We start from the raw sequence: 19,182 nt of genomic DNA, 5'->3' as shown, positions 1-19,182 counted from the left end.
TCTACTAGAAGGGGAAGCACCTCGCTGTCGAGCATGCCGCAGCCGACGAGGCCATCTCCTGCCTGTCTGTGTGGCTAGCCCTGGAGCTCTTAGACGACGCCACGCACCCCCTGGACCCCTCTCTCTTCTTCCCCCGCTCTGCATCGCCTTCCCCTCGCCACGGCCGAGCTCTGCGCGACCAAGCCGCCATCGTCGACGCAGCCTCCGGCCGCCCCTCGCATCTCTTTCATGGCCAACGGAACGGCCCCGTCGCCCTGCTCCTCCTCGCCACCGGAATCGAACCCGAAGGCCTCGGAGCGCCGCCATCTCCACCATCTTCGTCACCTACAGCCGGTGGTCCGCTATCGTCGATTCGCCGGCCAGAGCACTCCGCTGAGCCTACCGTCTGCGCCCCTGGATCCGCTGTGAGCTTCCGTTTACATTCCCCCTCTCCTCGCGGTCGTTCGTCCTCTCTAGCGTCGGTTCCGAAGAACCCAAATCCCCACCCCATTACTCGATGACAGTGGGCCCTCGGTGGGTCAAACCCCATTAGGGGCTGGTCAGCGCGGGATTAACCCGTGGGTCAATGACTAGTGGCCCCCACTGGTCAGTTTGACCTGGCCTAGGCACGTTTGACTTGATGACATCACCATGATGCAATAAACGATTTTCTGATATAAAAAGAATTCCAGAAAATATCCTAAACTTCAAATTAAATAAATAAAAAGAATTCCATAAAATAAAAGATAACTTCAAATTAAATAAATAATATATGAAAAATTATCAAAAAAATGCAAGGAATCTGTTTATGCCATGTTCATGCATGTTTGAACAAGTTCACATCACCAAGTAGGGAAAATGATGGTTAGGAGAATTTGATAAATAATGTTGGAGTTGGAATTTGTTTTATTATTGAATTACACTTCACTTAATTTGACTATCCTTTCCACTAGATCAATTCAATGCTTTAACATGCCATACCATACATCATGTTTGTTGTATTGCATTGAATGTGCTCCTTTCTTGTTTTGTCAGTTTTGTTCCCTCTTGGTAGACGATGGTTCCGAAGATGTGATCGTTGACATTAATGAAGACTCATTACTATGTTCAGACCTGTCAGGCAAGAAAAGCCCCTTGAACATTCTGATAAAATCCTACTCTCTCGCTCCTGCTCTCTTTTACTGCCTTAGGACAATACCGATTCAACTGTTATTTATTCTCGGTAGTTGAACCCATTCCTCTGCATGACCTGATTTTGCCACAGTAAATTGTTGAAACTACTTAGCATGTGTAGCAACTGCTTGAGCCTTGATGTGCTACTCATCCATGCTTGCTTATTGTTCCTGCTATGCTTAGAGTCGCGTCGGGTCTGATCCATTTGGACGATGAATCGGAATGGTTGTGTTCATGCCCCAAAGTGTGAGAGTAAAGGTGTGAACCTGATTTTGTAAAGGTATCTATGAGTACATGGCGGGTTGTCTCATTGGGACCGTCCTTAAGAACTGAGTCCCCTGTATGTTACCCAAGACTAGCTACTACCGCACATTGGTATCCTTAATTGACTCTCTCGACTTATTAATCACCTAGATCTCTGTCCAGGAGTTGCAACGAGTTTCTGGTGTTTGTAGGACATGCTATTATTCTGCCGAGTGGCACCCCATACAGTTGGGCTTGGGACAGACTAGGCATCATGGCCCGGTGTACCAAGCGTAGTACCATCCGTCGAGGTGGGCTTGAGAACCCTATACACATCGTTTGGGACACTAGAGTAAACTTCGGCCGGACTTCCTTGCGGGTTCAGTCTCAAATAGGCGATAAACCTGGACTAGTGTCGTGTGTGGTTAGTTAGGTCATGGCCGACACCCACGCAAGTGCTTCCGCTTGAAGGTTGCTGAGATGCATGACGTGCATATGGTGATAAGTGGTGGGAGCGTGTGCAAAGAACTACACCCCTGCAGGGTAATCTAATCTATTCGAATAGTCGCGTCCGCGGATATGGACTACTTGGAAACTTATATATTCATAGACAACTTGAATGGATACTACAAAATATTCAAGATAAGTGTGATTGCTATGGATGGCCTTCTCGTAGGGAGACGAGAGTGGGTCCATAGTGGCATATTGAATTGGTGAATATGTGGACTCGTGTGCGCTATCCCACCTCAAACAAAGTATTTGTAGACGTGGTATAGGTTAGCCAAGAGTCAAAGCTGGCTTGCTGCAGTCAAACCCCACAATCCCTTCATTGATACTGATGCATATCTAGATAGTTCTAACGTAAGTCTTGTTGAGTACATTTGTACTCACGTTTGCTTATGTATGTTTTTGTAGAGGAAACATTAGTCTTGCTATTGGGTCTACATGATGTGATCGACGTTGACCGAAATAGCTTCGAAATCCCAGACAGAGGTCTGGCTCCTTTGGTAGGGTCATTGTAGCTTTTTAGGCTCCTCCAACCATTTTAGTAGATGTCTGTACGCAGACATGTTTTGCTTCCGCTCGATGCTTGTATGACTTGAGTGTTGGGTCATGTAACCCCTGTTTGTAATATCATATTATGTTGACTCTTATGAGTTTTTAATAAATGCTTGAGTCCTAGAGTTATGTTGTGATGCCATGTTGTATCTACACATATCGTGCATATTGTGTGTATGTTTGAAATGCATTGGTATGTGTGGGATTCGACACCTAGTTGTGTGCCTTTAGTAGTACTCTTTACCAGGAAATGCCTCTTTGTGCTTCCCCCGAGCCCTGGTAGCTTGCTACTGCTCTTGACACATTGGTTGACCGGCATGTATCCTTCTTTGTTGTTGTGTTTGTCCCCTCGGGGAAATTTCATGCGGTGTAATGGAGTCCTTGTAGCTTGTTGCGACTCGTCTACACACACTGTTGACTGACACCTGCTTTGTCGGGTTATGTATGTCTGTCCCTGTACAAATGTACCACTTGGGTTTATAACTAGTCATGTCGATCCGGTTTCTTTGTCGTTTGAATGCTAGCGACACATTCATATACGTGAGCCAAAAGACGCAAATGGTCCCGGCCAAGGTAAGGTGGCAGCCGTGGAGTTTACCGTGTGTGAGGCCGCAAAGTGATGTGATGTGTTACATGTTGTGTTCTTATGACTCAGAATTAGGGTCCTGACAGATCCACCTTTTTAGGGTCACCGTCATTTTAACAAGGCTTTGGATTATGAAAATGAGGATTTCTAGCTTCGTAGTGTGCTGTCATGAAGTTTGCCATCTCCTTAGTAATGAATGCCTCGGCCATCGATGCTTCAATTCTATGTTTATTTTTTACATTTTGCTCGAAGCGTCTTCCGCATCCTCTTAGTTGCAAAGAACCAATGATTTTGAATGGCCCCCCACTTTTTCCTTGGTCGGGAAATGCAAAATCAAATGCTGCATTGGATTAAAGAACCCGGATGGAAAGATCTTCTCTAACTCACCGAGCAACTCTGGTGCGAACTCCTCCATTTCATGTACCACGACAAGCAATAGTTCTTTCGCACAAAGAACATGGAAGAAATAGCTTAGCTCACCTAGTAGTAGCGATTCATCCTCATGAATAAAGCCATGCAACATCACCGACATTACCCGATCAAGCCATATGTGCAAATCATGACTCTTGAGACAAAATATTTTTAATTTTTTAAGAATCGCTCCCCTCTTTAGATTCGCTGCATACCCATCGGGGAACATCAACACCATTTTGACACACAAGATAATTTCCCACATATCTCCCCTTTTTAAATTGAACCAGGCCATTGGCTTCGACCAGTTATGCTTTCCTTTCGATTGTCGCATGTTTTTAGTGGTCTATCAAATAGAGTGTGTTGATCGACTCTAGCCTTAGTATTATCCTTTAAATTCCCCTCCATGCTAAATGTAACACCCTATTTTTCACTCTCCAGACTAATTTGACTTTTCTCAAAAATTAGGGCCAATTAATATTTTTACGAGTGCTTGTGATGCCTGAAGTGACTATTGTTTGCTTGCTTGCTTGTATGCCTGTGTTTGATTCTCAATAACTCATGTTACTCTCCAGACTCAGCTCCTTGACCCAAACCCTTTCCTAATGTTCATGTCATGTGTGTAGTACCGGAAACTATTTTTACCAAATATTATTTTCACCAAAAATCAATTCCTTGATTTAAGCTTTCAAAACCCCTGAGTTGGGATTTGTACTACAAGTCCTCAAATTAGGAAAGTCATTTTCACAAAATGTTTTATTTAAAAGCTATTATCAAAATTACTTCCCAAAACCACATTATTATTATTTTAAAAGTTATTTTACTATTTTATTTAAATTCCTTCCTGTGAGGCCAAAAATAGTCTCTTATGAAGGAAAGTTATTTTTATTGCTTTCAAAATATTTGAAAATATTTAGGGAAACTAAGTGGAAATATATATTCCATATATATGAGTTTCAACACATGGTCATGTTCAATATATTGGGAAAACCCCTTCAAAACCCTTCCTGCTTATTTCAAGCTTTTGGAATATTTCTATTCTCAATAAATTCCTGTAAGATTCTAACATGTTACATATGATATATGTGATGATCTTGCCAAGTTTCATCTCATTCCAAGTTGATTTGACTCCCCTAATTATTCTAAAACCCGATCTGTCCAGATCCAAATTTGAGCAACTCAACATTGCCAAGTGTCTCCAATTTTCCTCAAATTTCGTGGAAATGTTCTTATACGCCAATAATGTATCCACACCAAGTGGTGCATCAAGGAGAATGTAAAGAACTTGTCCCAAACCCCTCAAAACCCTCTTTGTTGGTTTCTGACTTTGGGAAACTTTACATTATAAAGTTTCTCCAAATGACCCCAAACTTTTTGCGCGTGCCTTAATGATCAACTAATGCCCCACAGCAAATATTGGATTTGTGGGAATTGATTTGAATAGTTTTGTAAGCAGAAGGCCATTTCTGCCCATTTCATGGGTTTGCCAAGTTTGCATTGGAAGCCTTCTCCACCAAATCCCAAATTTGGTGTCCAAGCTTATTTTCATCTATTATTTGATCCTGTTAAGTTTCACATCAATTGAAGTCCATCTGGTAGCCCTGTCACTCATCAAACACTCTGTATGCACTCACCTAAGTGGCTACTTTGGCCCCTTCCACTATTACCCTTGAGCTTAATTTTTTACCACAGCCTCCCCTAGTTACCTTTTGCCTCCAGTACCTTTGCCATGGCCTCTGGTCATATATTGGAGGGAGACTCCTTGTAGGTACCCTTCATTTGCACCATGGCAGCACCATTTTTACCCCTCTTCCTAAACTTGTGCTTAATACAAAGCCCCCACCTTCTTCCAGGGCATCTATAATATGTCAATGCATCATTTAAAACCAAGAGATGGTATGCTCATGTAGGAAAAATGAGCAGCACATCTACAAGTTAATTTCTGGCTGAAATGTAGCTTTGTACAACAAGTACTAGCTACCCTCCTCTACTTGAGCTCAAACTTGGCACTGTTGTAGTCCTTGCATACCTAACACTGCTAGACATTGATTTTCCCCAAGACTCCCCATTTGAGACCCACTTTTCTAAGATCTAAGTTTGCTGTTGCAAACTTGACCTCAGTCAAAACCCCACCTAACCAGCCCCAGATGCAACCAAACTCCAGAGTCTCCTTCCTGCATGTGTGCCCTACATGTAGGACATGTTTGAATAGTGATGAGGGCCTTGTAGACATGAGTGGCCTTGGTGACCACGCTGGCATCATGCAATATCAGTGCTCTACCCCTTGTTCTCTTGCTGCAGCTTGTTTCCGGCCGTTGCTACGTGTCTCAGCGCACCAGGGCATCCCCCTTGACTGGTCCAAGCCCTTCCCGACACTGGCTAGCCTCCAAAGTGCCCCACGGATGCGTGACTTCCCCCATGCTAGAGAGGTCCGAGAGCTCCCAAGATTCTCTTCAATCGCCCCTCTCCATTTGAAGCCTCCCCCGAGCCACTACTGCCCCTACAACTCCCCCTCTCCCTAGAAGTCTCCTGGACCTCCTCCTCCTCCTCCTCCTCCTCCTCCTCCTACAACTCCCTCCGAGAGTCGCTCCAACTCCGGGCTCGTGGGCTCCTTCTCCCTCCCTCACTGGTCCGCGGTGGACCCCTACACCACCTTAGCTCCTCCACCCTCCTTCCTCTCCCCTCCAGGTGGTCAGGGCGCCGCTCCCCACAGCCACCGCCGCCGCCCCCACCGCAGTCGAAGCCCCTCTCCCTAGGCGCTCGCCGGCGAAGCTGATGCGCTAGGAGGACACAACGCATCGTCCCGAGGGTGCCGGTGGCCGAGGCGCTGTTGGAGCTGGCCGGGGCCACCAGAGCAAGCACCGGCTTGGTTGGTCTCCTCCTCCATTGCATGCGAGGAGGAGGTTGGGGAAGGACCTGACCAGCGGGGCCCCTGGTCAGCATCCCACCGGCCGGGCCTAGCCCCATAAGTGGAGGCAACTCCAGCCGGACCCGCCTCCCTGAGAAGAAAGCGCACCGGCCGCAATACGCCTTCGGCGTTGCCCCTTCGCTGGCAGCCCGAGCTCATGGGCCGGCCCAATGGCCATCTTGTGCCCCGAGCGCATCTTATCCCTAAGTGAATTCCCTCTCCTTTTCCTTTTCTGATAAATTCTAAAATCCATCTTTAATTAATTCTAGCTCCAAAATTGATGATTCCAATTTCTGCAGGTCCTTAAAACCAAGCCCTATCCATATATGTGCATTGCACATTTTTCCAGAAGACTTTCTATGGAGTTAATATTCAAATGCCCATTTGAATATTTTTAATCCCACTTTGTAAATTCCTAGCATTCAAATCAATTCCAAATGGAGTGGTTCCAATTTCCAGAAACTTATTATATCATGCCCTATTTATGGAACCATAGTCAACATTTTTATCTCGCATGTTTTTGTTGCCTTAAATAAATAGCTTCCTTTTTTCTATTTATCCAATTTTCGAAAATCCCTAGAATATTCATGCCAACTCCAAATCCAGTGAAAAAACTTCCTAGATGTTTCTAAAATTATGCTCTGTTAAATGAGTGCCTCCACTCATTTTTATCATAATATTTTCTGTAGGCTTCTTCAAGAACCACCTATTCCTCCTTTCATCCATTCAAAATTCCGTGATGATCCAAACCTCCTATAGAAAGCTTCACGTATTTTTCTTATGACCAGAGAGGTCCAAGAAAATAAAACTCCTATTTATATAACACTTTTGTTTCTGCTTGCTGTTGGCTTACTGTGTTGTTTTCGACGTTAGCTGAGGGAGTAGCTGGAGTACTCGGAGTTGGACCGGAAGATCTCAACGATCCCGAGAACTTATCAGAGCAAAGGCAAGCAGCCCTTTGACCATGTTTGAGCAAATATTATATTGCATGCTAGTAGAGCAATTAGTCCCATTGCATATGATCATGAATATTCGGTAAATTATCGATACGATGTTTCCGATGGCTCCTCCGGAGCACTTGCATTTGAGCATGATCCTACCACCTATGAGGGTCACGCTAATATCATGTTGACAAGCAGAGCTAAGCATAGTAGAAGCATGAGCATGATGTTGGTAAATATCAAAGGTTTATGAAAACCCCGTCGGGTGCCACTAATGCTCGAGGGTGATGATGAGTTAGGTGGCCACTTGTGAAGAAGTGGTACATCAGGTATTTTGGTGTGAGTGGTTTCGGAAACAGGATTAGATTTATGATGTGTCGACCGTCCCAACTTTACATGTGCGACCACGTTACCCCTTTATGGGACGGGGCTTTGTTGATTACTTTGGTCGGTGCTAGCAAAGAGCCACATTACTAGTGGCGGGAGTGATATGTGGTCACTCGTGTGATGGCGTCGTACGAGGTAGGTCGACTATGCCATTTTTACATGTTCCGGGCACACCGTTGGTCCCCGCATGGATGATACTGTCCAGAGGGTGTGATCGTAAGACGTACCTCATGTGGGCTGGGTACCAATCGAGTGGATCTCTTTGTCTAGTATCGTTAGGGGAAAGTCATTGATTGGGTACTTACCTTGGGTATGTTATATACCGCGAGTCGTGGATGACATGAAAGTTTCCCGGATCTCGTGGGTACACCATACAACCTCTACAGGGTGTAAAACTATTCGAATAGCCGTTTCCACGGTCAAGAACAGTTGGGTCGTGTTGTTTAAACTACATCAAGTCGTTTTCGCATAAACCAAGCGTGTGTGTGTGTTCAAGGAGTTATCTAATAAAGAGTTGATATGACCAATTTGGTGACCTGGCATATCGGGTGAACCCGAAGTGTTCATCCCTCAGCAGATATGTTGATATCTGTAACATGTCCTTTTGAATACCATTTAGCTGATGATGCATATCTATACTCGTCTATGATCATGTGTATTTACCTTCAAAGCTTGCTTTCCGCAAATGTTGCATATCACTTATTATGGTACCAGCTGCATCATCCACATCATGGGCTGTTTGCGAGTACATTAAAACTACTCATTGACTTGCCACTGGTTATTTCGTTGACTAGGTATGAGAGATCAGGATATGGTGAAGAGCACCTTGGTGACGTTCCTGCGAGCTAGGACGCTTCCAGTTAGAATGCCTGTAGGATAAGGCTGATGGCATGGGTTCACGCTTTCGACCAATATTTTCGCTATTGGTCAAGTTTGGTGTGTTGGCCCTCAAGGCCCTATATATGTAAGACTTGACAGCAATGGTCATTTATTGTAACAAACGGTATGTATGGATGTAAGACTATTGTTAATCAGTTTCTGTGTGCTCGGTTAGCATTGATCGCTGGTATCACTGAGCACGTTCATTCGCCGATCTCGACTCGTAGGTCGGGGTCCCCACAGAGCTGGTATCAGAGCCATCCTAACTGTAGGAACCCTTAGTTAGCACGGATGTTAGTTAGGATAAACTATTTTCTAGACCTTTCAAAAGTACTAGCAAAAGCTATATCCTTCTCACCTCTCTTCAATTTTACAAAGTAAGCAAGGTCTTGCCTTAGCACTTCCACTCCTATTTTCTTGACACTCCTCGTCTACTTCATCAAAACTTGCAAGTGGTCGCTAGCACCCTTATGCCTGGCCACAAGATTACTTCAAATCCTTGTGGGCAACTTGGAAGGAAGCAACCTTTCCAAGCAATCACCCACGTACTTGGAAGAAAAGGATGACAAGCTACGACCGGACGACACCAACAACAGTACCTCCATGAGGAACAAGGCCATCGAGACCCAGAAGATGGCGACACCCTCGACACTGTTTCGGGGTAATGCCACCTTCACCTACAATGAGAAGGACGTATTATATGCAAGACCATGATCTGCGTCGCTAATAGGGCGACCCTGTCAACATCAAGGTTGTGTCGACCACCACCGATGGATGAGAACCTCGCCATTTGGTCCGGCTCACCTCAGTGAGCAGAAAAATAGTTCTCTGGATCCCCCGCCCTTGGTGTCGATATTGTGTCCAACGTGATTGATGGGTCGAAACTCTAGCATGACTTGCTGATATCATTGCATAAAGGTTGTCCACTCGAAACACTCGACACCCCGGAAGAAAAGAACACAATGACAAGCTTGCGAAGACAACAAAAGATCCTCTCAATGTCAGCCGTGAGGAACCTCCTTCGTCAGCAACTGTCCAAAGAAGAAGTCATCAAGAATTCTTTCAACTCAACTCGAGTTTCTTCACGAGCGACAACAAGAGACGTGGCAACAGCATTAGAAGGTCCACAAGACATAGCGGACCCCTCTTCGGGACATGAAGCAAGCATGATTGTCGAGTCCGAGAACCCCTAGGGTAGGATGAGTCGTGAATCCCCTATGCGAAGTCGAGTCAGTAAAATGGTTCGGGTGGAACCATGTTGTGTGTTGTTTGTTTTTGTTTGTTTGTGCTTTGATATAAGTCGCACTTGTGCTCAAGGCAATAAGCATGTGGTTATATCACCTGCCTCATCTTGATGTTTGAGTTGACTTTTCCAACACTTGTTTGATTGCACTTGCACTATAGCACCCTTAGGCACTCCCCGTGTGCTACTATTCTCTCTCTCTCACCCCTCTGGACAACTGAAGACCAGCAAGACAAGATGCACCATGGATCCACTTCGACGGACAGCTGACAATGAAGACACTGACTATGCCAAGCATAACCACATGCAACCCGTAGAGGTTATGCTTTCCTCAAGATTGGAAACCCTCCCTAGCCCATCCTAACCTCCACAAGCCTTTTGGCTCAATTTGGTCACATGTCTAATACATGGGTTTGCCAGAACACCCCTTGAGATTTGATAAACCCCTCTTTAGCACCAGGTTCCTTATTGGACAAGTGGTCAGGTGAACAAGTATCCTTCAATCTTAAGTTAGCACCATAACCCTGATGCCATAGGAAGGATCGTCCTTGTAGATATGAAGTGTAGGCAGTGAGTTGTTGAGATGATAATAGGTGACCTGAGGATATAGCTAGACTATATTGGTGGATCGTGAGACCCTCATAAAGGTAGGTGAATTTGGTGGAACAACGTTGATATAGTAGCACAACCTACATGTTCCTGGAGTAAGTTTGGATTCAGTAGGACGATTATGATCACGAGCAATAATTCTTGGTGGTATAATTTATTTTATCAAGTAGTTGACATGGTTTGATGATTTTACCATAATAACTTGGAGTAACGAGCAAGCATTCTTATTGGACTTGAGTTCTGGATTTAAATAGGTAATCTCAATAGAGTATCGAAGATGACAGAGACCACATGGTTCGGAGTGAATTTGATTTAGCCCGATGATCTCGATCATGATACCATGTTTCTCGGTGGATAACGAGTAGAAGTAATTGGAGTTGTAGAAATATCTTACGAACCTATATGAGTTGGCTTCGGAGATTAGTTGGCCATGATATTGAAAGTTGGTTGATACAGTATGACGTCGTTGTGGCAATAATATGTGGGCCATGAGGACTCTAAGTGATCACGTAGAACTCCATCAATATTGGATTTGTAGGAGTGATGAGTCCAGTGATGATCGACCGGATTGATGGACCACTTGATCGGATTCGTAGGAAGGAAACAAGACCTTGGATTGCTACATTACGTGTTTCCTTAATATAGGGATGCAGTACCCTGCCCATTGGATGATATAGGTAGCCATTTGGATTTGTAGCATCTCAGTTCAACCTTTGCAGCTTGTATGCTTCACCGAGGTTCTTGCATAGCAATGCATGAGCAACATATGCTGTATCACACTTGTGGTGTTTGGGTTTAGTCCTTCCCTCAACCCGAGATTTGACTAGCATGAGTGGTGTGGAGTTGACCTATGCGAGATGGTGTATTTGTTGAAATAGGGTGATTTGTCCAGAGTTAGAGATCAGACTATTGGCATCCGAGGATTGTGCTTATCGATAAGATGATAGATGTTAACTCACATCCTAAGTTCCTAGAAACCCCAAAGCCTCACCGAGCCATAAGATGGTCGGATTATGACCATAAGAAATGACTTTAAGTCGTTGGTTTATGGCCAGTACTCTCCCCCGGCCACCACGATCATGTCTAATGACCGCCGGTGTTGAACCACGAACCTCTCGGCCAATGACCGCCCATAGCAAGTCCCCGTTCTCCTCACCTGTCTCATGAGCACTATGCTTATGTGATGCTTGGGGAAGTATATTGATATCCTTAGGGATGTCATACTTAATTACCCAATAAGAGGAAGAACACCTTAGTCCTGTTTGGACGAGCCCCAGGAACGCCGCTCGCTATGCCCTCGAGAAAAGGTGTTATCTCGAGAAGGTGGGCTTCTTGAAGCAACCTCAAGGCAACAGAAGTCTATCCTAGCCAAGACAAGACGAAGGACCTCCATGGCAAATAAGAAGAAGCAATAAAAGTCGATCACCGATCCTGCGCCGACTACATCAACAATGTGAAGCCTCCACGATTCAAGACGATGAACCCTTTGGACCGCGAGAGAAATCAGAGAGGTTCTTCTTAGTCCAAACCAAGGACGGGAATCCTGATTGGATCATGGTGAAAACCTACTAAATGTGATTCACCACTTGCCAAGCCGCGGACCTTGGGATTGGATGACTGGCGTTTACTCTTGGGTAGCCAACTCATCCTGAACCCCTCATGAACCTTCCGAAATGGTAGGACCTGTTCTAGGCTCAGTGTCTCTGAGCTTGGGCTCATGGGCGAGACCCAACCGAGACCCTTTCACGAGAAGTTATCGAAGACCCACTACAACACCCTCAAGGATGAAGACCACCTGCGACCATAGCTCGCCTGCCTTAAGGGAGTCAAGGACTTCCCTGTCAGCAGGGAGCTATGCGAAGATCTTGACAATTAAATTCTAACACGAGACATCTAGATGTCACTAACCGGCATGAGCAGCCCAGGACGAGAATCCAGGCACACTATATTGCCACGTATTCCGACTTTGGAATGCACTTGCAAGCCAGAACGTTGCACGAGCATAGTGCGCCAAGCCCTTGACCCTTGGTCAAGCCTAACTTATTGCCAGAACCCCGCTCATGGTCAGGCATGGACCGCGGAGCATTCCAAGCTATATCATCAAGCACCTCAAGACCCACAGAAGCAACATGGGGACATGAAGACTACCTCTGACTCAAGATTTTGTACATATCCAATACCTAGCCTAGAAATCTCCGGGACGAGATTTTCTTAAGGGGGTTAGGTCTGTAACACCCTGTTTTTAACTCTCCTGACTGGTTTGACTTTCTAAAAAATTAGGGCCAATTAAATTTTCTATGAGTGCTTGTGATGCTTGAAGTGACTATTGTTTGCTTGCTTGCTTGTATGCCTGTGTTTGACTCTCAATAACTCCTGTTACTCTCGAGACTCAGCTCCATGACCCGAACCCTTGCCTAATGATCATGCCATGTGTGTAGAACCGGAAACTATTTTTACCAAATATTATTTTCACCAAAAAGCATTTCCTTTATTTATTCTTTCAAAACCCCTGAGTTGGTATTTGTACTACAAGTCCTCAAATTAGGGAAGTTATTTTTCACCAAATGTTTTATTTAAAACCTATTATCAAAATTACTTCCCAAAGCCACAATATTAATATTTTATAAGTTATTTTACCATTTTATTTAAATGCCTTCATGTGAGGCCAGAAATAGTCTCTTATGAAGGAAAGTTATTTTTATTGCTTTCACAATATTTTGGAAAATTTAGGGAAACTCAATCTACATATATATTCCATATATATGAGTTTCAACACATGGTCATGTTCAAAATATTGGGTAAGCCCCTTCAAAACCCTTCCTGCCTATTTCAAGCTTTTGGAATATTTCTATATTCTCAATAAATTCCTGTAAAATTCTAGCATGTCACATATGATATATGTGATGATATTGCCAAGTTTCATCTCAATCCAAGTTGATTTGATTCCCCTAATTATTCCAAAACCCTATCAGTCCAGATCCAAATTTGAGCAACTCTACATTGCCAAGTGTCTCCAATTGTGCCGAAATTTGGTGGAAATGTTCTTATAGTCCAATAATGCATCCACACCAAGTGGTGCATCAAGGAGAATAGAATAACGTGTCCCGACCTCTCAAGACCCTCTTTATTGGTTTTTGACATTGGGAAACTTTACATTATAAAGTTTCTCCAAATGACCCCAAACTTTCTGGGCATTCTTTAATGCTCAAATAATGCCCTCACACCAAATATTGGATTTGTGGGAATTGATTTGAATATTTTTGTACGAAGAAGGCCATTTCTGCCCATTTCATGGGTTTTCCAAGTTTACATTGGAAAGCTTCTCCACAAAATCCCAAATTTGGTGTCCAAGCTTATTTTCATCTATTATTTGATCCTATCATGTTTCACATCAATTGAAGTCCATCTGGTAACACCTTGTGTGCACTCACCTAAGTGGCTTCTTTGGCCCCTTCCACTATTACCCTTGAGCTTAAATTTTTACCACAACCTCCCCTAGTTACCTTTTACCTCGAGTAGCTTTGCCATGGCCTATGGTCAATTATTGGAGGGAGACTCCTTGTAGCTACCCTTCATTTTCACCATGGCAGCACCATTTTTACCCATCTTCCTAAACTTGTGCTTAATCCAAAGCCCCCACCTTCTTCGAGGGCATCTATAATATGTCAATGCATCATTTCAAACCAAGAGATGGCATGGTCATGTAGGAAAAACGAGCAGCACATCTACAAGTTAAATTCTGGCTGAAATGTAGCTTTGTACAACATGTACTAGCTACCCTCCTTTGCTTGATCTCAAACTTGGAAGTGTTGTAGTCCTTGCATATCTAACACTGCTAGACATTGTTTTTCCCCAAGACTCCCCATTTGAGACCCACTTTTCTTAGCTCTAAGTTTGATTTTGCAAACTTGACCTCCGTCAAAACCCCACCTAACCAGCCCTAGATGCAACCAAACTCCAGAGTCTCCTTCCTGCATGTGTGCCCTATGTGTATGACATGTTTGACTGGTCATGAGGGCCCTGTAGACATGAGTTGCCATGGTGACCATGCTGGTAGCATGCAATATCAGTATTCGAACCCTTGTTCTCTTGTTGTTGCTCATTTCTGGCCGTTGCTGCGTGTCTCAGAGCACCAGGGCATCCCCCTTGACTGCTCCAAGCCCTTCCCGACGCTGACTAGCCTCCAAAGTGCCGCAGAGACGCGTGTCTTCCCCCATGAAAGAGAGATGCGAGAGCTCCCAAGCTTCTCTTTGGTCGCCCCTCTCCATTTGAAGCCTCCCCCGAGCCACTGCTGCCCTTGCAATTATCCCCCTCTCCCTGGAAATCTCCTGGACCTCCTCCACTTCTCTCGCAAGCTCTCCCCCTCCCCCTACCCATACAATGGCCGATGCTCTCCCTTCGGGAGCAGCTCCAACTCCGGGCACGCGGGCTCCTCCTCCCTTCCTCTCTGGTCCGCAGTGGACCCCTGCACCAACAGGTGGCCGGGGCGCCACTCCCCACGGCCACCGTCGCCGCCCCCACCGCGGCCGAGGCCCCTCTCCCTAGGCGGTCCCCGTCGTAGCTGATGCGCTAGGAGGATGCATTGCGTCGTCCCGAAGGCGCTGGTGGCGGATGTTGTGCGAGAGCTGGCCGGAGCCACCAGAGCAAACACCGGCTCGGTCGGCCTTCTCCTCCCCTGCGTCCAAGCAGGAGGTTGGGGAAGGACCTGACTAGCGGGGCCCCAGGTCAGCCTCCCACCGGCTGGGCCCAGCCCCATAAGTGGAGGCAACTCTAGCCAGACCCATCTCCGTGAGGCGAAAGCGCACCGGGTGCAATACGCCTTCAGCGTTGCCCCTTCACTGGCAGCCCGAGCAGATGGGTCGACCCAATGGCCCTCTTGAGCCCCGGGCGCATCTTAGCCCTAGGTGAATTCCCTCTCCTTTTCCTTTTCTGCTAAATTCTAAAATCCATATTTAATTCATTCTAGCTCCAACATTGATGATAAAAATTTCTGTAGGTCCTTAAATCAAGCCCTATCCATATATGTGCATTGCACATTTTTCTGGAAGACTTTCTATGGAATTAATAAACCCCAATTTGTAAATTCCTATATCATTCAAATCAAATCCAAATGGATTGGTTCCAATTTCCACAGACTTATTATATCATGCCCTAATTTTAGAACCATAGTGAACATATTTGTCTGGCATGTTTCTATTGCCTTAAATAAATAGCTTCCTTTTTCTATTTATACAATATTAGAAAATCCCTAGAATATTCATGCGAACCCCAAATCTAGTGAAACAACTTCCTAGATGTTTCTAAAATTATGCTCTGTTAAGTGAGTGCCTACACTCATTTTTATTATAATATTTTCTGTAGGTTTCTTAAAGGACCACCTATTCCTCCTTTCATCTATACTACAATTAAACAAGCAAAAAAGAACTTCTTTACGTGTACCCAGCAATTAGTACAACAAAATGCACGCAGCAATCAACACCACACAATTAGTCCCACAATTCCTAATCCAACAGCCAGCATTTACCTAATACATCTAATGTGTGCTCTTAACAAATTCCCATGACTGACCGTGCTCCACCTCCACCACCCATCCTGCAACACGTAATCTCATTCCAAAATTAACGCTAACTTTTCCCTAACATCCTATCGCACCTCCCACTAGATCTCACCCCTCCCTCGAGCATGGGACGATCACCATCGAAGGAGCTCGAGCTCGCGACGCGGTGGCGCCCGCTCCCCACTTCCATCTCCCTCCTCTCTCTCCTCCTCGCCACCGCCACATGCCGCCGCAAGATGGGCTCGACCTTCATAGGAAGCGGCGAGGCTCCACTCCTCGATCAAGTAGTGGTAGCGGTGCAAGATGGTCAGGCTCGGCCTTCATAGGTGGCAGCGAGGTTCCACTCCTCGATCGAGCAGCGGCGATGGAACTGGAAGGAGCAGGATCACCCTGCCTCGGCGGCGGCAGGGTCTGTCTACTCGATTAGCTGCTCCCCGCCAGCCTCGACATGTCCGCCGCTGTCGGGTCGCCGTTCCGGCCCACCTCCGTGATGCATCGCCACCCCGTCCGGCGCCGGGACCGTCAGGCTCCGATGCTCCAAGGCGGCCGCGGCCTTGGCCACGCCCGTCCTGGACGACCTGAGGCCGCAGTGCGCGACGCCGCTCCCCCTGCTGCGGGACGTGGCGGACGCCATGGCCGCCGGCATGCACGCCGGGCTCGCCGTGGACGGCGCCGGTGAGCTCAAGATGACCCCCAGCTACGTCTACTCGCTCCCCACTGGGTAACTCACCTACCAACCACCCAGTGATTCAGACATTCAGTGACTCTGGTTGGTACACTAAGTAGACGAGTTCTTCAGTCATTTAGTACACCAATTAGTTCTTGTAAATTGGACTTAGTGAGCGTTGTGAGATTTGATCTGGTTATGCATTGATGTTGCATCACCATTGTTGTGCTCAAGGAGTGAAACAGGGTTGTTCTATGCTCTGGATCTGGGCGCCACCAACTTCAGAGTGCTGAGGGTGCAGGTGGGTGGAAAAGATAGGCGCGTCGTCGACACCGAGTCCAAGCAAGTGTCGATCCCCAAACAAATCATGCATGGTACAACCGAGGTAGCCGGTTCGTTGAATTGTTTTCTTATATATAAGCTAACTGGCTCTGTTTTTAGATAGAAAATTAGCATATACTTCGTTGCATATGGGGAGAGCATGTCTGACATTTGACGTTGCATTTGTTGCGGTTGAACAGGAGTTGTTCCATTTTATCGCGGCCTTCTGGATTATATATGGTAAAATGCACATAGCCACAACAAACTTCATGGTTGGCAAAGCAAATGGGATGCCCAATTACCTATAGTGGATACTAAACTCTGTTTTTTGCCTCTGCTCTGCTTTGTTACGGGCTGAAATGCGTCTGAAATGACATCATTTCACATTCCAAGGTAAATGATACCGTTGGAGCCTTAGCTGGAGCGCACTATTGGGACGAGGATGTGATGGTTGCGGTGATTTTGGGCACCGGCACAAATGCTTGCTACACTGAGCGAACATAGTCTATCCCAAAGCTCCAACACCTCGGGCTTGGAACAGGAAACACGGTATGCTGCAACAAGATCACATATTTTATTTACTTCTTTCTGAACTGAAATTGGATGCATGACATTCCAATGTGGCTTTGCCAAAAAAAAATGGGAGGGTCAATGGAGCAGAATGAAGTCTATCTTTTTTTTTTTGCAAAAGGAGGCAGCAATCGATCCACATAGCCATAATTTTTTAGTAAAATGTCTCAGCACTGAATATATGCCACCACACTGAGTTGGTTAAAGTATATAAAATGCAAATTATCAACACTGAATGGGGAGCTTTTTCAGATGGTCTTCCATTAACTGAATTTGACAGGGACATGGATGCCGAGAGCATAAATCCTGGTGAACAGGTAAAGCATGTTTTGCTCGCTTATCCCTTCGTATGCTTATTTTGATGGCATTTCAATGCCTGCAGATATTCGAGAAGACGATTTCCGGGATGTACCTTGGAGAAATTGTTCGGAGGGTGCTGGCCAAGATGGCTCAAGAGTCTGATCTGTTTGGTCACTCCTTCTCTGATAAACTAGCTGAGCCATTTGTTCCAAGGCAAGTTCTTCATGTTCTAGCTCCCAGAATCCAAATTATCCTCTTGTTTTCAAATTGTCTAGCCAGTCTAAGCTGAACTGCTATCATAACTACAAAACTCCGCATTTGTGCGCTATGCAACAAGATAACCCCGATCATCTTGGAGAAGTTGAATCAATTTTGCGCGACATCATCGGCGTAAGATTCTACACTTGTTTCAGGCGTACATGGGCATCTAGCCAGCTGACCAGTACCTGGAAAAGCAGTTTTCTCCCATAAACATGGTTTCAGGTCAATCAATCTTCTTTAGCGGCACGGAGGTTCATTTTAGAAGTTTCTGATTGTGTCATCAAGAGAGGCAGGCGGTTGGCTGGTGCTAGCATTGCTGACACTCTTCAGAAGATGGAGAATGATTCCAAGGGACTGTTCTTAGGGAGAATAACAACGGTAGTGATGGACGGCGGACTTTATGAGAATTACCCTCAATGCAGGTCGTATATGGTTGAGGCTATGGCGGAGTTGCTCGGTCCCCGGGACATGGAGCACATTGTCGTCGAGCACACCAAAGACGGCTCAGGCATTGGTGCGACACTATTGGCAGCTGCAAACTCAAAATATATAGGAGCTCAACTCTCGACGTGATGCTTATTAGGAACTTGCGAAGCGAAGAGTTTGCTCTAGCCTGGTAGGAACCTCGAGTGGGTTCCGGAAATGTATTCTCTTGCTCAGGAACATACTGCATCGACAGAACTGAGAGGTAGATAAACATGATCTTCTTCGGTGACTTTCAACATCACTTCGATTACATTTGTTGGTACCTTTTTTTTCTCATCGCGCCAGGCAAACGACATAGGAGACCGACATGCCCTATTAAGAAGCCAGAATTCTTCACCTGTGAGGTAGCTCTAGAAGCTTTAATTTCACGTCAACCGATTATTATGAGTTGTGCTCAGCAAAGGACCTACCTATTATTATGATTTTACACTATGGTTTCCGTTCACTGATTATATATGTTGGGACTGTTGATATTTTTTGTGATTTGCACTTATTCACAATGGATTTCTGTTTGATTTTTTGGAGTTTCTGCAGGGGATACCTCAACCCTCATATGCAAGTGCCGAAAGATCTCAGGTTGTATATATTTCCTTTGAAATACC

The 19,182-nt window shown here is 45.5% G+C and overlaps 1 pseudogene; it reads left to right on the top strand.

Moving 5' to 3' along the window:
* The first annotated feature begins 16,423 nt into the window (after positions 1 to 16,423).
* LOC123412686 lies at positions 16,424 to 18,667 on the top strand (annotated as a pseudogene).
* The last annotated feature ends 515 nt before the right edge of the window (positions 18,668 to 19,182 follow it).

The sequence above is a fragment of the Hordeum vulgare genome, chromosome 7H (genome assembly GCF_904849725.1).
Source record: "Hordeum vulgare subsp. vulgare chromosome 7H, MorexV3_pseudomolecules_assembly, whole genome shotgun sequence".
NCBI lineage: Eukaryota > Viridiplantae > Streptophyta > Magnoliopsida > Poales > Poaceae > Hordeum > Hordeum vulgare.
Note: the sequence above shows the minus strand (reverse complement) of the source record. Positions and strands in the feature narration are given on the sequence as shown.